A 13,270-nucleotide genomic window follows, 5' to 3' on the forward strand; every position below is an offset into this window, starting at 1 on the left:
CAGCAAAGGAAGACCTTTCTCTCTGTCTCTCTCTCTCACTGTCCACTCTGCCTGTCAAAAAAAAAAAATACTAATAATAATAAAAACTTTTTTTTTTTTAATTTTAATTTAAGGGATCCCATTGTGGCACAGTGGGTGAAGCAGCCAGATGGGCTCCTGGCACCACATGTTCGAGTCCCGGCTGCTCCACTTTCCATCCAGCTCCCTGCTGTGGCCTGGGAAAGCAGCAAAAGATGGCCACGTGCTCGGGCTCCTGCCACCCACATAGGAAACATGGACAGAGGTCCTGTCTCCGGTTTCAGCATGGCCCAGCTCCAGCTATTGCAGTCATTTGGGGAGTGAGCCAGCAGACGGAAGACACACACACTCTCCCTGTGTTACTCTCTCTGTTACTCTGCCTATCAAGCAAACAAACAAATAAATAAATCTTTTAAAAATTGGGGTGCCAGTACTGTGGTACCGCGGGTTAACGCATCAGCCTGCAGCACCAGCATCCTATACGGGCACCAGTTCAAGTCCCGGCTGCTCCACTTCTGATCCAGCTCCCTGCTCATGTGCCTGGGAAAGCAGTGAAAGATGGCCCAAGTCCTTAGGCCCTTGTACGCATGTGGGAAACCCAGAAGCAGCTCCTGGCTCCTGGCTTTGGCCTGGCCCAGTCTTGGCTGTTGCAGCCATTCAGGGAGTGACCCAGCAGATGGAAGGTACCTCTCTCTCTCTCTCCTTCTCTTTTTCTCTCTGTAAGAGCTTCCATTCACTGGGTCATTCCCAAATGCCCACAACAGTCCAGGCTGGGGCAGGCTGAAGCCAGGAGCCAGGAACGCAATCTGAGCTTCCACAGGGTGAGGGCACCAAGTGGCTGAGCCGTCACCGGCTGCCTCCCACGGTGTGCAAGCAGGAAGCTGGATCAGAAACAGAGCCGGATTAGGCCGGCGCCGCGGCTCACTAGGCTAATCCTCCGCCTAGCGGCGCCGGCACACCGGGTTCTAGTCCCGGTCGGGGCGCCGGATTCTGTCCCGGTTGCCCCTCTTCCAGGCCAGCTCTCTGCTGTGGCCAGGGAGTGCAGTGGAGGATGGCCCAGGTGCTTGGGCCCTGCACCCCATGGGAGACCAGGAAAAGCACCTGGCTCCTGGCTCTTGCCATCGGATCAGCGCGGTGCGCCGGCCGCAGCGCGCTGGCCGCAGCGCGCCGGCCGCGGCAGCCATTGGAGGGTGAACCAACGGCAAAAGGAAGACCTTTCTCTCTGTCTCTCTCTCTCACTGTCCACTCTGCCTGTCAAAAAAAAAAAAAAAAAGAAAAAAGAAACAGAGCCGGACTTGAACAAAGTTCTTTGATACGGGATGCAGGTATCCCAAGAGACACCCTAACTTCTGTACCAAAGACCCACCCCAACAACTATTTGGATAGCATTTTGAAATATTGATTTATTTGAAAGGCAGTTACAGAGACGTGTAAGGGAGAGAGACAGAGAGAATCCCAGTCTTCCATGTGGGCGGCAGGGCCCTGAGTACTTGGGCCATCTTCCGCTGCTTTCCCAGGTGCACTGGCAGGGAGCTGGATGAGAACCAGAGCACCTGGCACTGTGATATGAGAAGCCAGCATTGCACGTAGCGGCTCACCCCACTGTGCCACAACGTCAGCGCTGCATGGCATTTACATTGTGTTAGTGCAGTGGGATTTAGAGTGTACAAGAGGATGTTCGCACAGTATACGCAAGAGACTGGAGCGTCCACAGATGTCGGTATTCAGAGAAGGTTCTGGAACCAATCCCTCGTGGACACTGAGGGACGGCCTGATGCGCTCCGTAGAAATCAGTGTGCACTCCAGAATGTTCATAGCTGCTTGGTTTGCAATATCGCACCCTGGAAACAACTGGAACCCCATCTACGACAGAATGAATGGCAGTATTTTCCTTTTTTTTAAGATTTATTTATTCACTTGAAAGTCAGAGTTACACAGAGAGAGGAGAAGCAGAAAGAGAAGTCTTCCATCCGCTGACTCACTCCTCAATTGGCTGTAACGGCCAGAGTGCACTGATCCAAAGCCAGGAACCAGGAGCTTCCTCCAGGTCTCCCACACGGGTGCAGGGGCCCAAGGACTTGGGCCATCTTCTACTGCTTTCCCAGGCCATAGCAGAGAGCTGGATCAGAAGTGCAGCAGCTGGGACTTGAACCAGCACCCATATGGGATGCCGGCACTTCGGGCCAGGGCTATAACAAAAGAATACCACACGACCACGAGAAGGACATACGCAAAGTGGCCAAAGCCGTGGACGCACGCTTGAGTGAAGGAAGGAGACACAAAAGGGAGCCTTCTGAGGGACTGCGCCTGGTGCTCGCTGGCCTCGCTGGGGGCTGAGGCCACTGGGAGCCGAAGCTGCCCTGCTCCTGGGTGACAGCACGTGGCTATATGGCCACTGGCCTCTGCGGTGCAGGCGTAGGCCAGGAACAGCGTGGTCCGTGTTCTGCCTTTATCGGGTGCCACGGGTGCCACGGGCTGTGGCTAAGGAGCTCTGGGAGTCTAGGTGCCGATTTCCCTCACCTGGTCTTGGGTAACCGCTCACTTTTCCTGTGTTCATCGGAACCCACTGTCCTAGCGAGGAGAGTCCCTGCATCTCTCTCGACTGGTTCTGGGACTGCAGAACCCAGCATGGACTCATTGTTCAGCTTTCTGAAACCAGGGTGCTGTTTCCTGGGGTAACAGGGATGCCCCCGGGTACTAGAACCTCCAAACCCGGTGAGCCTAGGGCCGTGTGAATGCAAACAATTCCTTGAGTCACTTACCAGATCTAAGGCGCCAGGAAAGCCTGCCAGCCCCACACCCAGCCTGCAGGCACCTGCTGCACTGTAGACATCAGCCCCAATCAGCAGGTGCAGCGCCCAGCCGAGGCCACACCCTCATCTCTCTGGACCACGCCCCCGTCTCGCGGGCAGCTGGACACATGGCAAAGGTGGTCAATGCCAAAGGCATGAGGGCATCATCCACCTCTCTTCCCCTTGGTGTGGATCGCCTGGCTGGAAGATACACCCAGGAGGCGTTCCCAGGTGAGCCCCCGGGGAGACTACCACCTGCACCCTCACGCACCTTGCCTACCCTCTTCCTGGCTTCACGCGAGTGGCTTTCAAAGGCACGTTCTGAAAACACCGTGCATGGGTTTTAAAAGCTTTTTTGCACAGAAAGAAGCTTCCCTTTAGTGCCACTTTTGGAAGTTCCGTCGCGTTTCCACGTCCCACTCACCGCCTCCCCATCCACCTCGGGCGGCCCCCTCCCGACTGGGACACGAGGCGGGGCTCTTGTCTGTGCCATCACCCGGGACTGAGCCTGGAGAACTCAGCTCTGGGCCCCCTTGCTGGAGGCCAGGCCGGGCCGGAGCTGAGAGCCGCTGCCCACTCGCCCCGGGGGTGCTGTTGGGAACCAGGGCAGGGTGCGGCTGGCGAGTGGGCAGGGTTTCCGCCAGGAACTTGACCTGTGCCTGACCCAGCAACGCACCCTCGAATCCCTGCTCACCTGGGCACAGCATGAGCTGACGTGGCTGCTGGGTGAGCGCTATGGCATCCCTGCAGGCCCCGCCCCCGCCAGGTGATGGGCCGGACAGCCTCCTCTCCTACCCCTGGTGTTACCAAGAGAGCCGTCTTCCGCCAATGCTCAGAGCATGCTCCGGGGCCGAAACACCCTCCCACCGGCAAGTTCCTAAATAAACTCGCCGGATAAACAGCTGGCATGGGGGAGGCAACCAAGGTGGGCGTGAGAGGGCGCAGGAGGCCAGGCGGTGGGGAGCGGTGGGGACGCTGAGAACACGGATTCCAGCAGGTGCGTTGGAGTTCAGCTCCTGGCTCAGGTTCCCAGGACGTGAGTCAGGTGAGGCGCCGAATCTTGCTGAGCGTGTGTGTGCGTGTGTGTGTGTGTGTTTCATTAATGACAAACACTAAAAGAACTCACCTCCTGAGGTTGCACGGATCGGAGCAGGTATTTCCAGAACAGTGGGGTGAGAACCTCTGAGAACCCGCAGAGAGGGGCTGACGCCACGGCGCAGTGGGTTAAGCCGCCGTCTGCCACGCCCAGCATCCCATAGGGACGCCGGTTCGAGTCTTGTCTGCTCCATTTCAGACCCAGCTCCCAGCTAATGTGGAAGATGGCCTGAGTGTCTGGGTCCCTGTCGCCCAGGTGGGAGACCCATATGGAGTTCCAGGCAGCCATTCGGGGAGCAAACCAGCGAATGGAAGATTCTCTCTCTCTCTCCCTCTCCCTCTCCCTCTCTCTGACTCTGCCTTTCAAATAAATAAATACATCTTAAAAAAAAAAAAAAGCAAAGAGAACACTGACAAACATTGGTCAAAATCAAACTTTTCAGAATTCTGGAAGCTATCTCGTGGTGTACAAAAATCTGAGGAGGATTTATGCAAGTGTAAGAAAAATACCAGCTTTGCCCAAATCCTCTCTCCCAAGTCCGTGGTAGCCTTGAAAAACAGCAGACTTTCGAACGTGAGGCTTGAGAGCAAACATCCTATCAGGCCCAGGAACACACAGGATGGGCTTGGGGCGCCCTAAAGCCCTTCCCCGGGAGAACTGCCCCGGCTGGGCCTGTCTCGAAGAGTCTCCATCTGATCCAAGCCTTATCGCCAAGGCATTGTCCAAAAATAATCATTGGTAATTATATAACATTGAAACTGCCGGTGGTAGTGTTACCAGCTGGGGTTAACAAGAGACTCCCCCCACCCCACCCCCAAAAAAAACCCACCTGAGCTACAGAGAAATAACCGGGGACTGAAACAGCCACAGGAGGCTTTGAAAAGTTGCTGCGATGCCTGGGAGACCTGGATGAAGCTCCTGGCTCCTGGCGCCAGCCTGGTCCAGCCCCAGCCATGCAGCTGTTAGGGAGTGAACCAGCGCATGGAAGGTCTCGCCCTCCCTGTCTCTCTCATTCTGCCTTTCAAATAAAATAAAAATACATCTTTAAGAAAGAGAGAAGGCTGGTGCCGCGGCTCACTAGGCTAATCCTCCGCCTTGCGGCGTTGGCACACCGGGTTCTAGTCCCGGTCGGGGCGCCGGATTCTGTCCCGGTTGCCCCTCTTCCAGGCCAGCCCTCTGCTGTGGCCAGGGAGTGCAGTGGAGGATGGCCCAGGTGCTTGGGCCCTGCACCCCATGGGAGACCAGGAGAAGCACCTGGCTCCTGGCTTTGGATCAGCGCGGCGCGCCGGCCGCGGCAGCCATTGGAGAGTGAACCAATGGCAAAGGAAGACCTTTCTCTCTGTCTCTCTCTCTCACTGTCCACTCTGCCTGTCAAAAGAAAGAAAGAAAGAGAGAGAGAGAGAGAGAGAGGGAGGGAGGGAGGGAGGGAGGGAGAGAGAAGAGGCCCTGGCACACGTTCCTGGGAGCCTAGAAAGCGATGCATCTTTGTAGGGCTGTGCCTGCTCCGGGGAAGACCCGAGAAGGTCCTGACGTTTCATCTCTGGCTGAGCGTGAGACTCGGCACAGGCAGGAAGTGAAGGCTAAGGCAGAGCTGTGAGCGACCCGCCGGGGTGTGCCAGGCATGCCGCATCACACAGCCCTCTGCAAGGCCTGGGAGGCCTCATGGTGCACAACATGCGGAGACATATCTGTCCGGTCATCAGCTGGGCACCAGGATGACTCTGGAAACACGGGGGATCATATCCAGGAAGAACATGGACTTTGCAGAGCTGGTCTGGAAAAGTCACGAAACAAGCGACAGCAACAAGCAGCAGCAGCGTCAGCCCCAGGCCAGAGGGGCCACCTGACGTCCCACCACCCCAGGCTTTCCACAAGAAGCGAAGAGAAACGCACAAAAGTAGGCAAATGCAACCCCCAACCAGGAAAACCACGGCTTCTTCCGAACTCGGGTGGTTCTCGTGGACGAAGTGTGTACTATAGACACCTTCAAAGAACCACAGGAAACAACACGGAGGAAATGCGGGGGAATGTGTGAGGACGCTGCCTCACCCGCGGGAGGACACCAACAAGAGACAGAAATCATTAAAAGAACCCAATAGGAAGCAGAGTTGAAAAGTACAATGACCAAGGGGCCGGCACCATGGCAGAGCGGTAAAGCCGCCACCTGCAACGCCGGCATCCCGTATGGGTGCCAGTTCGTGTCCCGGCTACACCACTTCTGAGCCAGCTCCCTGCTAATGCTCCTAGGATAGTATGGAAGATGGCCCAGGTCCTTGGGCTCCTGCACCCACGCGGGAGACCAGGAGGAAGCTCCTGGCTCCTGGCTTTAGATCGGCCCAGCTCCGACCATTGCAGCCATTTGGGGAGTGAACCAGTGGATGGAAGACCTCTCTCTCTCTCCCTCTGCCTCTCTGTAACTCTGCCATAAATAAATAAATCTTTTAAATAAATAAATAAATAATATTTTATAAAAAGTCGGGGTGGGCAGTTCCAGTCCAAGGCTGTGCCCGCCCAGCTGACCGAGCACAGAGGACAGTGTGTGTGTGTGTGTGTGTGCGCGCGCGCGGTGCATTGGGTGTGCACCCGGGTTCATATGTCGTCTGCATGTATGCGTGTGTGCTTTGTGTGTGCTGTGCATTTGGTGCACTGTGTGTGAACACGTGTGCATACTACGTGTTTATGATTTGTGTGTGTAGTGATATTTGTGTGCATGATTTCTTGCATGTACATATGTAGTGTCTGTGAGTCACGTGTGTATACGTAAGGTGCGTGTGCACACGTGTGAGAGCTGCTCTGTGCACGTCCACGTGACACACGTGCAGGTGGAGAGATGGCTGGCCTCCATCCCGTGCCAGCACCAGGAGAAGCCTAGCGGCCATGGGTGGTCCACACAGACCACTGCCTCCGGCACTCCCGCCCCAGGCCCTCTCGGCTCTGCTCAGCTCCTGTCAGCCGGCAGGGGCGTCCTCTCCCCGGCCACCCCGCAGCTCGGCCCGGCCTCCTCCTGCCCAGCTGAGGGAGGCTCCCAGAGGCCGGGTAGCATGTGATGTCTACATACGTCTTTGTCCCAGGTTTTCCAGAAAATTACCCCAGCCCACCATGCATAAACCCACCTGGGGTTGGGCCTGGTCAGAGGACGGGCTAAGGTCCTGGGGCATTGGCTCTCCAAGTCTGAGCAGGGTGGGGTGATCCCTGCCGTGACCCTGCAGCCTGCCCAGGGGACATCTGGTGGTGTCTGGGGACATTGTTCATTGTCACAAATGGGCACAAGGGCGGAAGCCAGGGATGCCACCTTACCCCCCCCACGCACGGGGGCCAAATGCCCACAAGGCTGGGGGTGAGCCACCCTGGCCCACGCTCGCTGGGCAAAGACTCTGCGTCTGTGGAGTCTCTCACTCACTGAAGTCTATGTGTAACCCCGAAAACCAGCATTCTCAGGGCTGGCACGGTGGCGTTGTGGGTAAAGCCACTGCCTGCAACGCTGGCATCAAGTTTGGGCACCGGTTCGAGTCCCGGCTGCTCTGTTTCCAACCCAGCTCCCTGCTAATGGGCCGGGGAAAGCATTGGAGGACGGCCCTAGCACCTGGACCCCCGCTACCCACATGGGAGACCCCAGTGAAGCTCCTGGCTCCTGGCTTCAACCTGGTCCGGCCCCAGCCATTGTGGCTATTTGGGGAGTGAAGATCTCTCTGTAATTCTTTTTTTTTTTTTTTAAGATATTTTATTTTTTTATTTGACAGGTAGAGTCACAGACAATGAGAGGCAGAGACAGAGAGAGAGGTCTTCCTTCCGTTGGTTCACCCTCCAAATGGCCGCTACAGCCGGAGCTGCGCCGATCCAAAGCCAGGAGCCAGGTGCTTCTCCTGGTCTCCCATGGGGTGCAGGGCCCAAGCACTTGGGCCATCCTCCTCTGCACTCCTGGGCCACAGCAGAGAGCTGGCCTGGAAGAGGAGCAACCAGGACTAGAACCCGGCACCCATATGGGATGCCGGCACCACAGGCAGAGGATCAGCCAACTGAGCCACGGCACCAGCCCTCTCTGTAATTCTTTCAAATAAGTAAATAAGTCTTTTTAAAAAAATCAGCATTCTCGGCGCTTTCACAGTTTGCCAAGCAGCCCAGGACACCGAACACCCAAAGTCCCAGAGCAAGCGGTTAGCGCAGTGGCTGAGACGCCCGCACCCCACACCAGGGCACCCGGATATGACTCCCCGCCCCAGCCCCGGCTCCGGGCTCCCAACGCCAGCGTCCTGCTAATGCGCACCCTGCAAGACAGTGGTGATGGCTCTAGTACTTGGGTCCCCTTGGATCCCACCAATGCGGGTTGGAGCTCCAGGCTCAGCCCCAGCTGTGGCCAGAGTTTGGGGAGTGAACTTTGCCTTTTTTTATATATATTTATTTATAGAGAGAGACAGAGAGAAAGGTCTTCCTTTGCCGTTGGTTCACCCTCCAATGGCCGCCGCAGCCTGCGCACTGCAGCCGGCGCACCGCACTGATCCGATGGCAGGAGCCAGGTACTTATCCTGGTCTCCCATGGGGTGCAGGGCCCAAGCACTTGGGCCATCCTCCACTGCACTCCTGGGCCACAGCAGAGAGCTGGCCTGGAAGAGGGGCAACCGGGACAGAATCCGGTGCCCCGACCGGGACTAGAACCCGGTGTGCCGGCACCACTAGGTGGAGGATTAGCCTAGTGAGCCGCGGGGCCGGCGAACTCTGCCTTTCAAAACAATGTATTTACAATAAAGAAAGCAAGCAAATGTACTGAACCACCCACGGTGATGGCCGCACACAATTACGAATGTGCTAAACGACAGTTGTGCCCTGGGAGTGGCAAGACGGTGGGGCCTGTGGATGACATCTCAGGGACGCAGCTGTGGGAGTGGCCAGGTCAGCAGAGCCCCTGACGCGTGGCTCTGAGCCTGCAGGCGGAGGGGCTGTGCGCAGGGGGAGGGGCTGCTCCCGGCGGCCTGGGAGCGCCTGTGCCGAGCCCCTGCCACGGTGGCCATGACGGCCTCCCCGGGGGCTGCCCCTCCCCGGGCAGGACTCCCTTCACAGCCCAGCGACAGACAATTCCCACTGCGCAAGGCCCCAGGCGGATCGATCCCGACTGTCACCTCCAATTTATCACCCACTTAAGCGCCACCCAGCAGAGGCCTCCCGGGAGCCCGCTGACCACCGCCCCCCGGCCAGCTTGTCGGCAGGAAGTGCCGCAGGCGGCAGCCACGGCGGATCCAGACCTCACAGAGCCGCAAAAAACCAGCTGAAGCCGGAGCCCCCAGCCCTTCGGGGTCCCTTGTTCGGTGATGGACAAGAGCCCAGGCCTTGTCTGATGCCCTGGGCAGCCCCCCCACCCCGGGGGGGGCGGGCATCTGGGCCTTACTGGGGGCCACCCCAGGGTTTTGCAGGAGGTGCCCCAGAGGCTGGGCGCTTTCTGTTTTTAGCATCGAGAAGGGGCAAACTGGGTTCAGACCGCAGCCCCACGGCTCCCAGCCAGCTTCAAGTCCCCGGCTGCCGTGACAAAGGACCATGGTCGCGGGGGTGGAAGATGGCAGTGGCTCTGGGGCCCGGGGGCCTCCCTGGTACTGGCCGGGGTGGTGGTTAGGGCAGGCGGCTGGTGGCCGGAATGGTCAGGGCATGGACGCTGGGGTCCTCGTGGCTTTGCCTCTGAAAGTGCACCCCAGGGAGAAGGGGGGCCCCTGCCTTGAAGGGGACCGAGAGGGCGACTCCGGACGGGAGGCCACAGCGAGGGGACTGACCAGAACAAGACACGCCCAGTGCGCGCGTGCCGAGGGGAGGTGGAGGGGAGCAGGAAGTGGGACCGGGAAGACGCGATCTCCCCGCGGGTTTCCGATCCAGTGTGCTGGGCCCCAGGACGGCCGTCCCCAGCAGCAGTCGCCACTTTCCAAAGACGCTTTGCGCATGGCGGCACAGACCGGCGTCGGCAGCAGGAGCTGAGCGCCAGGTGCACGCTCAGAGTGGGAAGGCTGCGGCACCCGCACCAAGTTGAGCCGTCTGGAGCTGCAGCCCCCCATTCCTGGCACCGTGCTCTGAGATGAGTCCTAGCAAGTCGCCTTCTGTGTCCTCGCGGGCAGTGGTGGGAACAGAGGACCTGTGGTGTGGCCATCCCGGGACTGTTACAGACAGCGCCCTCTTGTGGACATTCTCGTCTATGTGTTTGGGGGCGGCACAGAAGTGGAGACGCAAGGGGGTGGGGGCCTAGGGTGGGAACAAATCCATCTTTACAAGACAGCACCAAGCCGGTTCAGGACCCGGCTGTTCCACTTCTGGTCCAGCTCTCTCCTGTGGCCTGAGAAAGCAGTGGAGGATGGCCCAAGTCCTTGGGCCCCTGCATCCACATGGGAGACCCAGAAGAAGCACCTGGCTGCTGGCTTTGGATCAGCACAGCTCCAGCCATCGCGGCCAAATTGGGGAGTGACCCAGTGGATAGAAAACCTCTCTCTCTCTCTGTCTCTTCTCTGTGTAATTCTTTCAAATTAAATAAGTCTTAAAAAAAATAAAAGCACCAAGTGCTGGGGGGCAGGGGGTGTCTGTGACCGCACAGCAAATCTGCCCGGTAAAGTGGCTCAGAGCTCTCGCTCACCGTCTCTCCACCCTGCGACTGCTGGACGCCACCAGCTGCCCATGCGTCTCCCTCTCCTGGTGCCCCACCCCGCAGCGGTCAGGCTCCTCCCACGGTGCCGGTGTGCCCCTGTCTCCACGGCTAGAAGTGGTCAGAAGGCCGGCACAGGTGCACAGGGCAGGGACGGCGCAGACAGGGGTTCACAGTCTCCCCAACCCCCTGCTGCACCTGGCGCCTTCTACGCATTCAGCATTGTAACCAGCAAGAAAAGCATGCCCCGCCCAGCGCTGCCCCGCCCAGCACTGCCCCTGCTCTGCTGCAGGGGAGCTGACCCTGGGCTCTGGGCCCAGGCCACAGGAGAGGCCAAGTGCCCCCACCCAGCCCAGGCTCCAGGTCTGGCGCCTCCTCCTGGTGGCGGCATGTGTGGCCCGCCGGTGGAGTGTGTGGCCAGTGTCTCTGCCCCAGGCAGGCAGTTGGTGTGGGGGCTTCTATTTGCATAAACCGGGGGAGGGACCGGCTGCAAAAGCGCGGCGCACATGCTCTGAAGGCTTAAAATAAACCCCGGCCAGGCAGCGGGCCGGCGCCGGGAAGCCGTGACTCCCCGTGGTCGTTCCAAAGCCACGGTCGGCTCTCCAGACCTCTCAGTGGCCGCCCGGCACGGCATCTGAACTGGGCACGGAGTCTCCGCTGGGCGTCCACTCTGCCGAGGCGGGCACCCAGCGTCCCCCTCTGCTCTGGGAGTGGAGGCAGCGTGGGGAGGTGGGGAGCCAGCGGGGGTGCACCGAATGCCACCGCATCGCACACACCACAACACGCACACATCACAACACACATGTCACAACACACAACACATGCCTCAACACACATGCCGCAACATGCACATATCACAATATGTACATGTCACAACACACAACACACGCCACAACACATATGTCACAACATGTATGTGCCACAATGCACACATGCCACAATGTACACATGCCACAGCACACATGTCACAACATGCACATGCCACAACACGTCATAATGCACACACGCCACAACACACATCATGACACACGTCACAACACGCAACACATGTCACAACACATATGCCACAACACACGTCACAACACGTGCATGTCACAACATGCACATGGCACAACACACAACATGCACATGGCACAACACATGCCACAATGTGCACACGCCACAACACACATCACAATGCACACACACCACAACACATGTCACAACACATATGCCACAACACACATCACAACATGTACATGTCACAACACACACCACAACACACGTGCCACAACACACACACCACAACACGCACACGCCACAACAGCCGAGATGGTCAGCTTTCTGTTGTGGGCACAATCGTCCCGCAGTGTGCACGGGAGGCTGTCCAGGACCCCCAGGGAGGCGGACTCTGCGGATGCTCGGGTCCCCCACATCCTGCCTCCCTCGTGGTGACGTGAACGCTGGGCAGACAATGGCCACGCGGTACCCTTCAGCGCATTACACGGAGACCCTCAGCGCACCACTGGCTCCTTCCCGCGCAGGTGTGAGCCTGCCGCGAGAGGCCAGGTGCGCCCACGAGCCGGCCAAGCCCGCCTTCCTCTCTCTGAGGCAGGGCTCCCGAGCCCTCTCTCCCGGCCAGGGACCCCTGGAGGGTCCAGTGAGAGCCCCTTACTGGGAGCACTCCCAGCTGCTGGCAGGAAGGGCCCTGCCCACTAGGGACGGTGGACCGCCCACACCACGTCCCGGGCCTTCATCCGCGAGGCTCCCAAGGCAGGTGGGACTCTCAGAAGTAACCGTTCCAGTCTATCGTCTCTGAGAGCAGCCGGACCCCGGGGACGGGGCGGGGGGCGGGGAAGGCCGGGGCCCAGGAGCCCCCGTGTCCTCCCCGGTCCCTTCCCAACTGTGGCCTGAGCAGCAGGGGGCGCTGGGGGTCCCTGGGACAGGGAGGCCTAGGCCAGACGCGGCTCAGGTCATAGCCGTGCCGGGAATCAGCGAGCCCCCGAGCCTTTCCCAGAGCCAGAGGGAGGCAGGTTTGGTAAGGAGACGCAGAAGCCTCCAGAATGTTCTAGAAGGACCCCCCCCCCCGGCCTCCCAGCCTTGGGCTGTCTGGCTTGCTCTCCGGGACCCTGGTGGTAGAAGTCCGCACCCCCAGTAAATCTTGGGCCCTGATTCTTATGGCGGGGGTGGAGGGGGGCAGATTGTGCTTCCTCCACCTCCTCCACCTCCACGACCCCCTCCCAGGTGCCCAGGGAGTAAGGAGAAAGCTGGGTCCCGGGCCCAGCCAGCATCCTGCCCGGGGCTCCCCGGGCCCTTCCCTTCATTAATGGTCTCTCAAGGGACGCCCGAGGCCACTGCGGTGTCAACGCCACAGCCTGGCCCTCCCCTGGTGGCTGAGTCCCTGCAGGTGGCTAAGGCGGCCACACCGTCCGGCCCTGGCTCTGGGGACCTCAGCTGTGGCCTGAGCAGTGCCCTTGGAGCTGAAGGTGTGGGGACAACAGCAGGGAGTCAGCCGGTGGGGGCCTGGGGAGCGAGCGCCTAAGGAGTCAGCACCCCCACACACACACACACAGCCTCAGCTTCCGGTCCAGGACGTCTGTGACAAGAGCCGGGCACTGCTTCTCTAGGGCCATCCCGGCCACCAGCCGCCCACACAGGCTCCCAGCGGCCCGCCTGCAGCTCTGCGGGTCCCCAGGTCCTTGCTGTCACTCAACCCAGCTTGCGTCACACAGAGCACACACCGAATGTCAGATAGACAAAGACAAGGGACGGCCG

This window comes from Oryctolagus cuniculus, chromosome 19 (assembly GCF_964237555.1).
Source record: "Oryctolagus cuniculus chromosome 19, mOryCun1.1, whole genome shotgun sequence".
NCBI classification, from domain to species: domain Eukaryota; kingdom Metazoa; phylum Chordata; class Mammalia; order Lagomorpha; family Leporidae; genus Oryctolagus; species Oryctolagus cuniculus.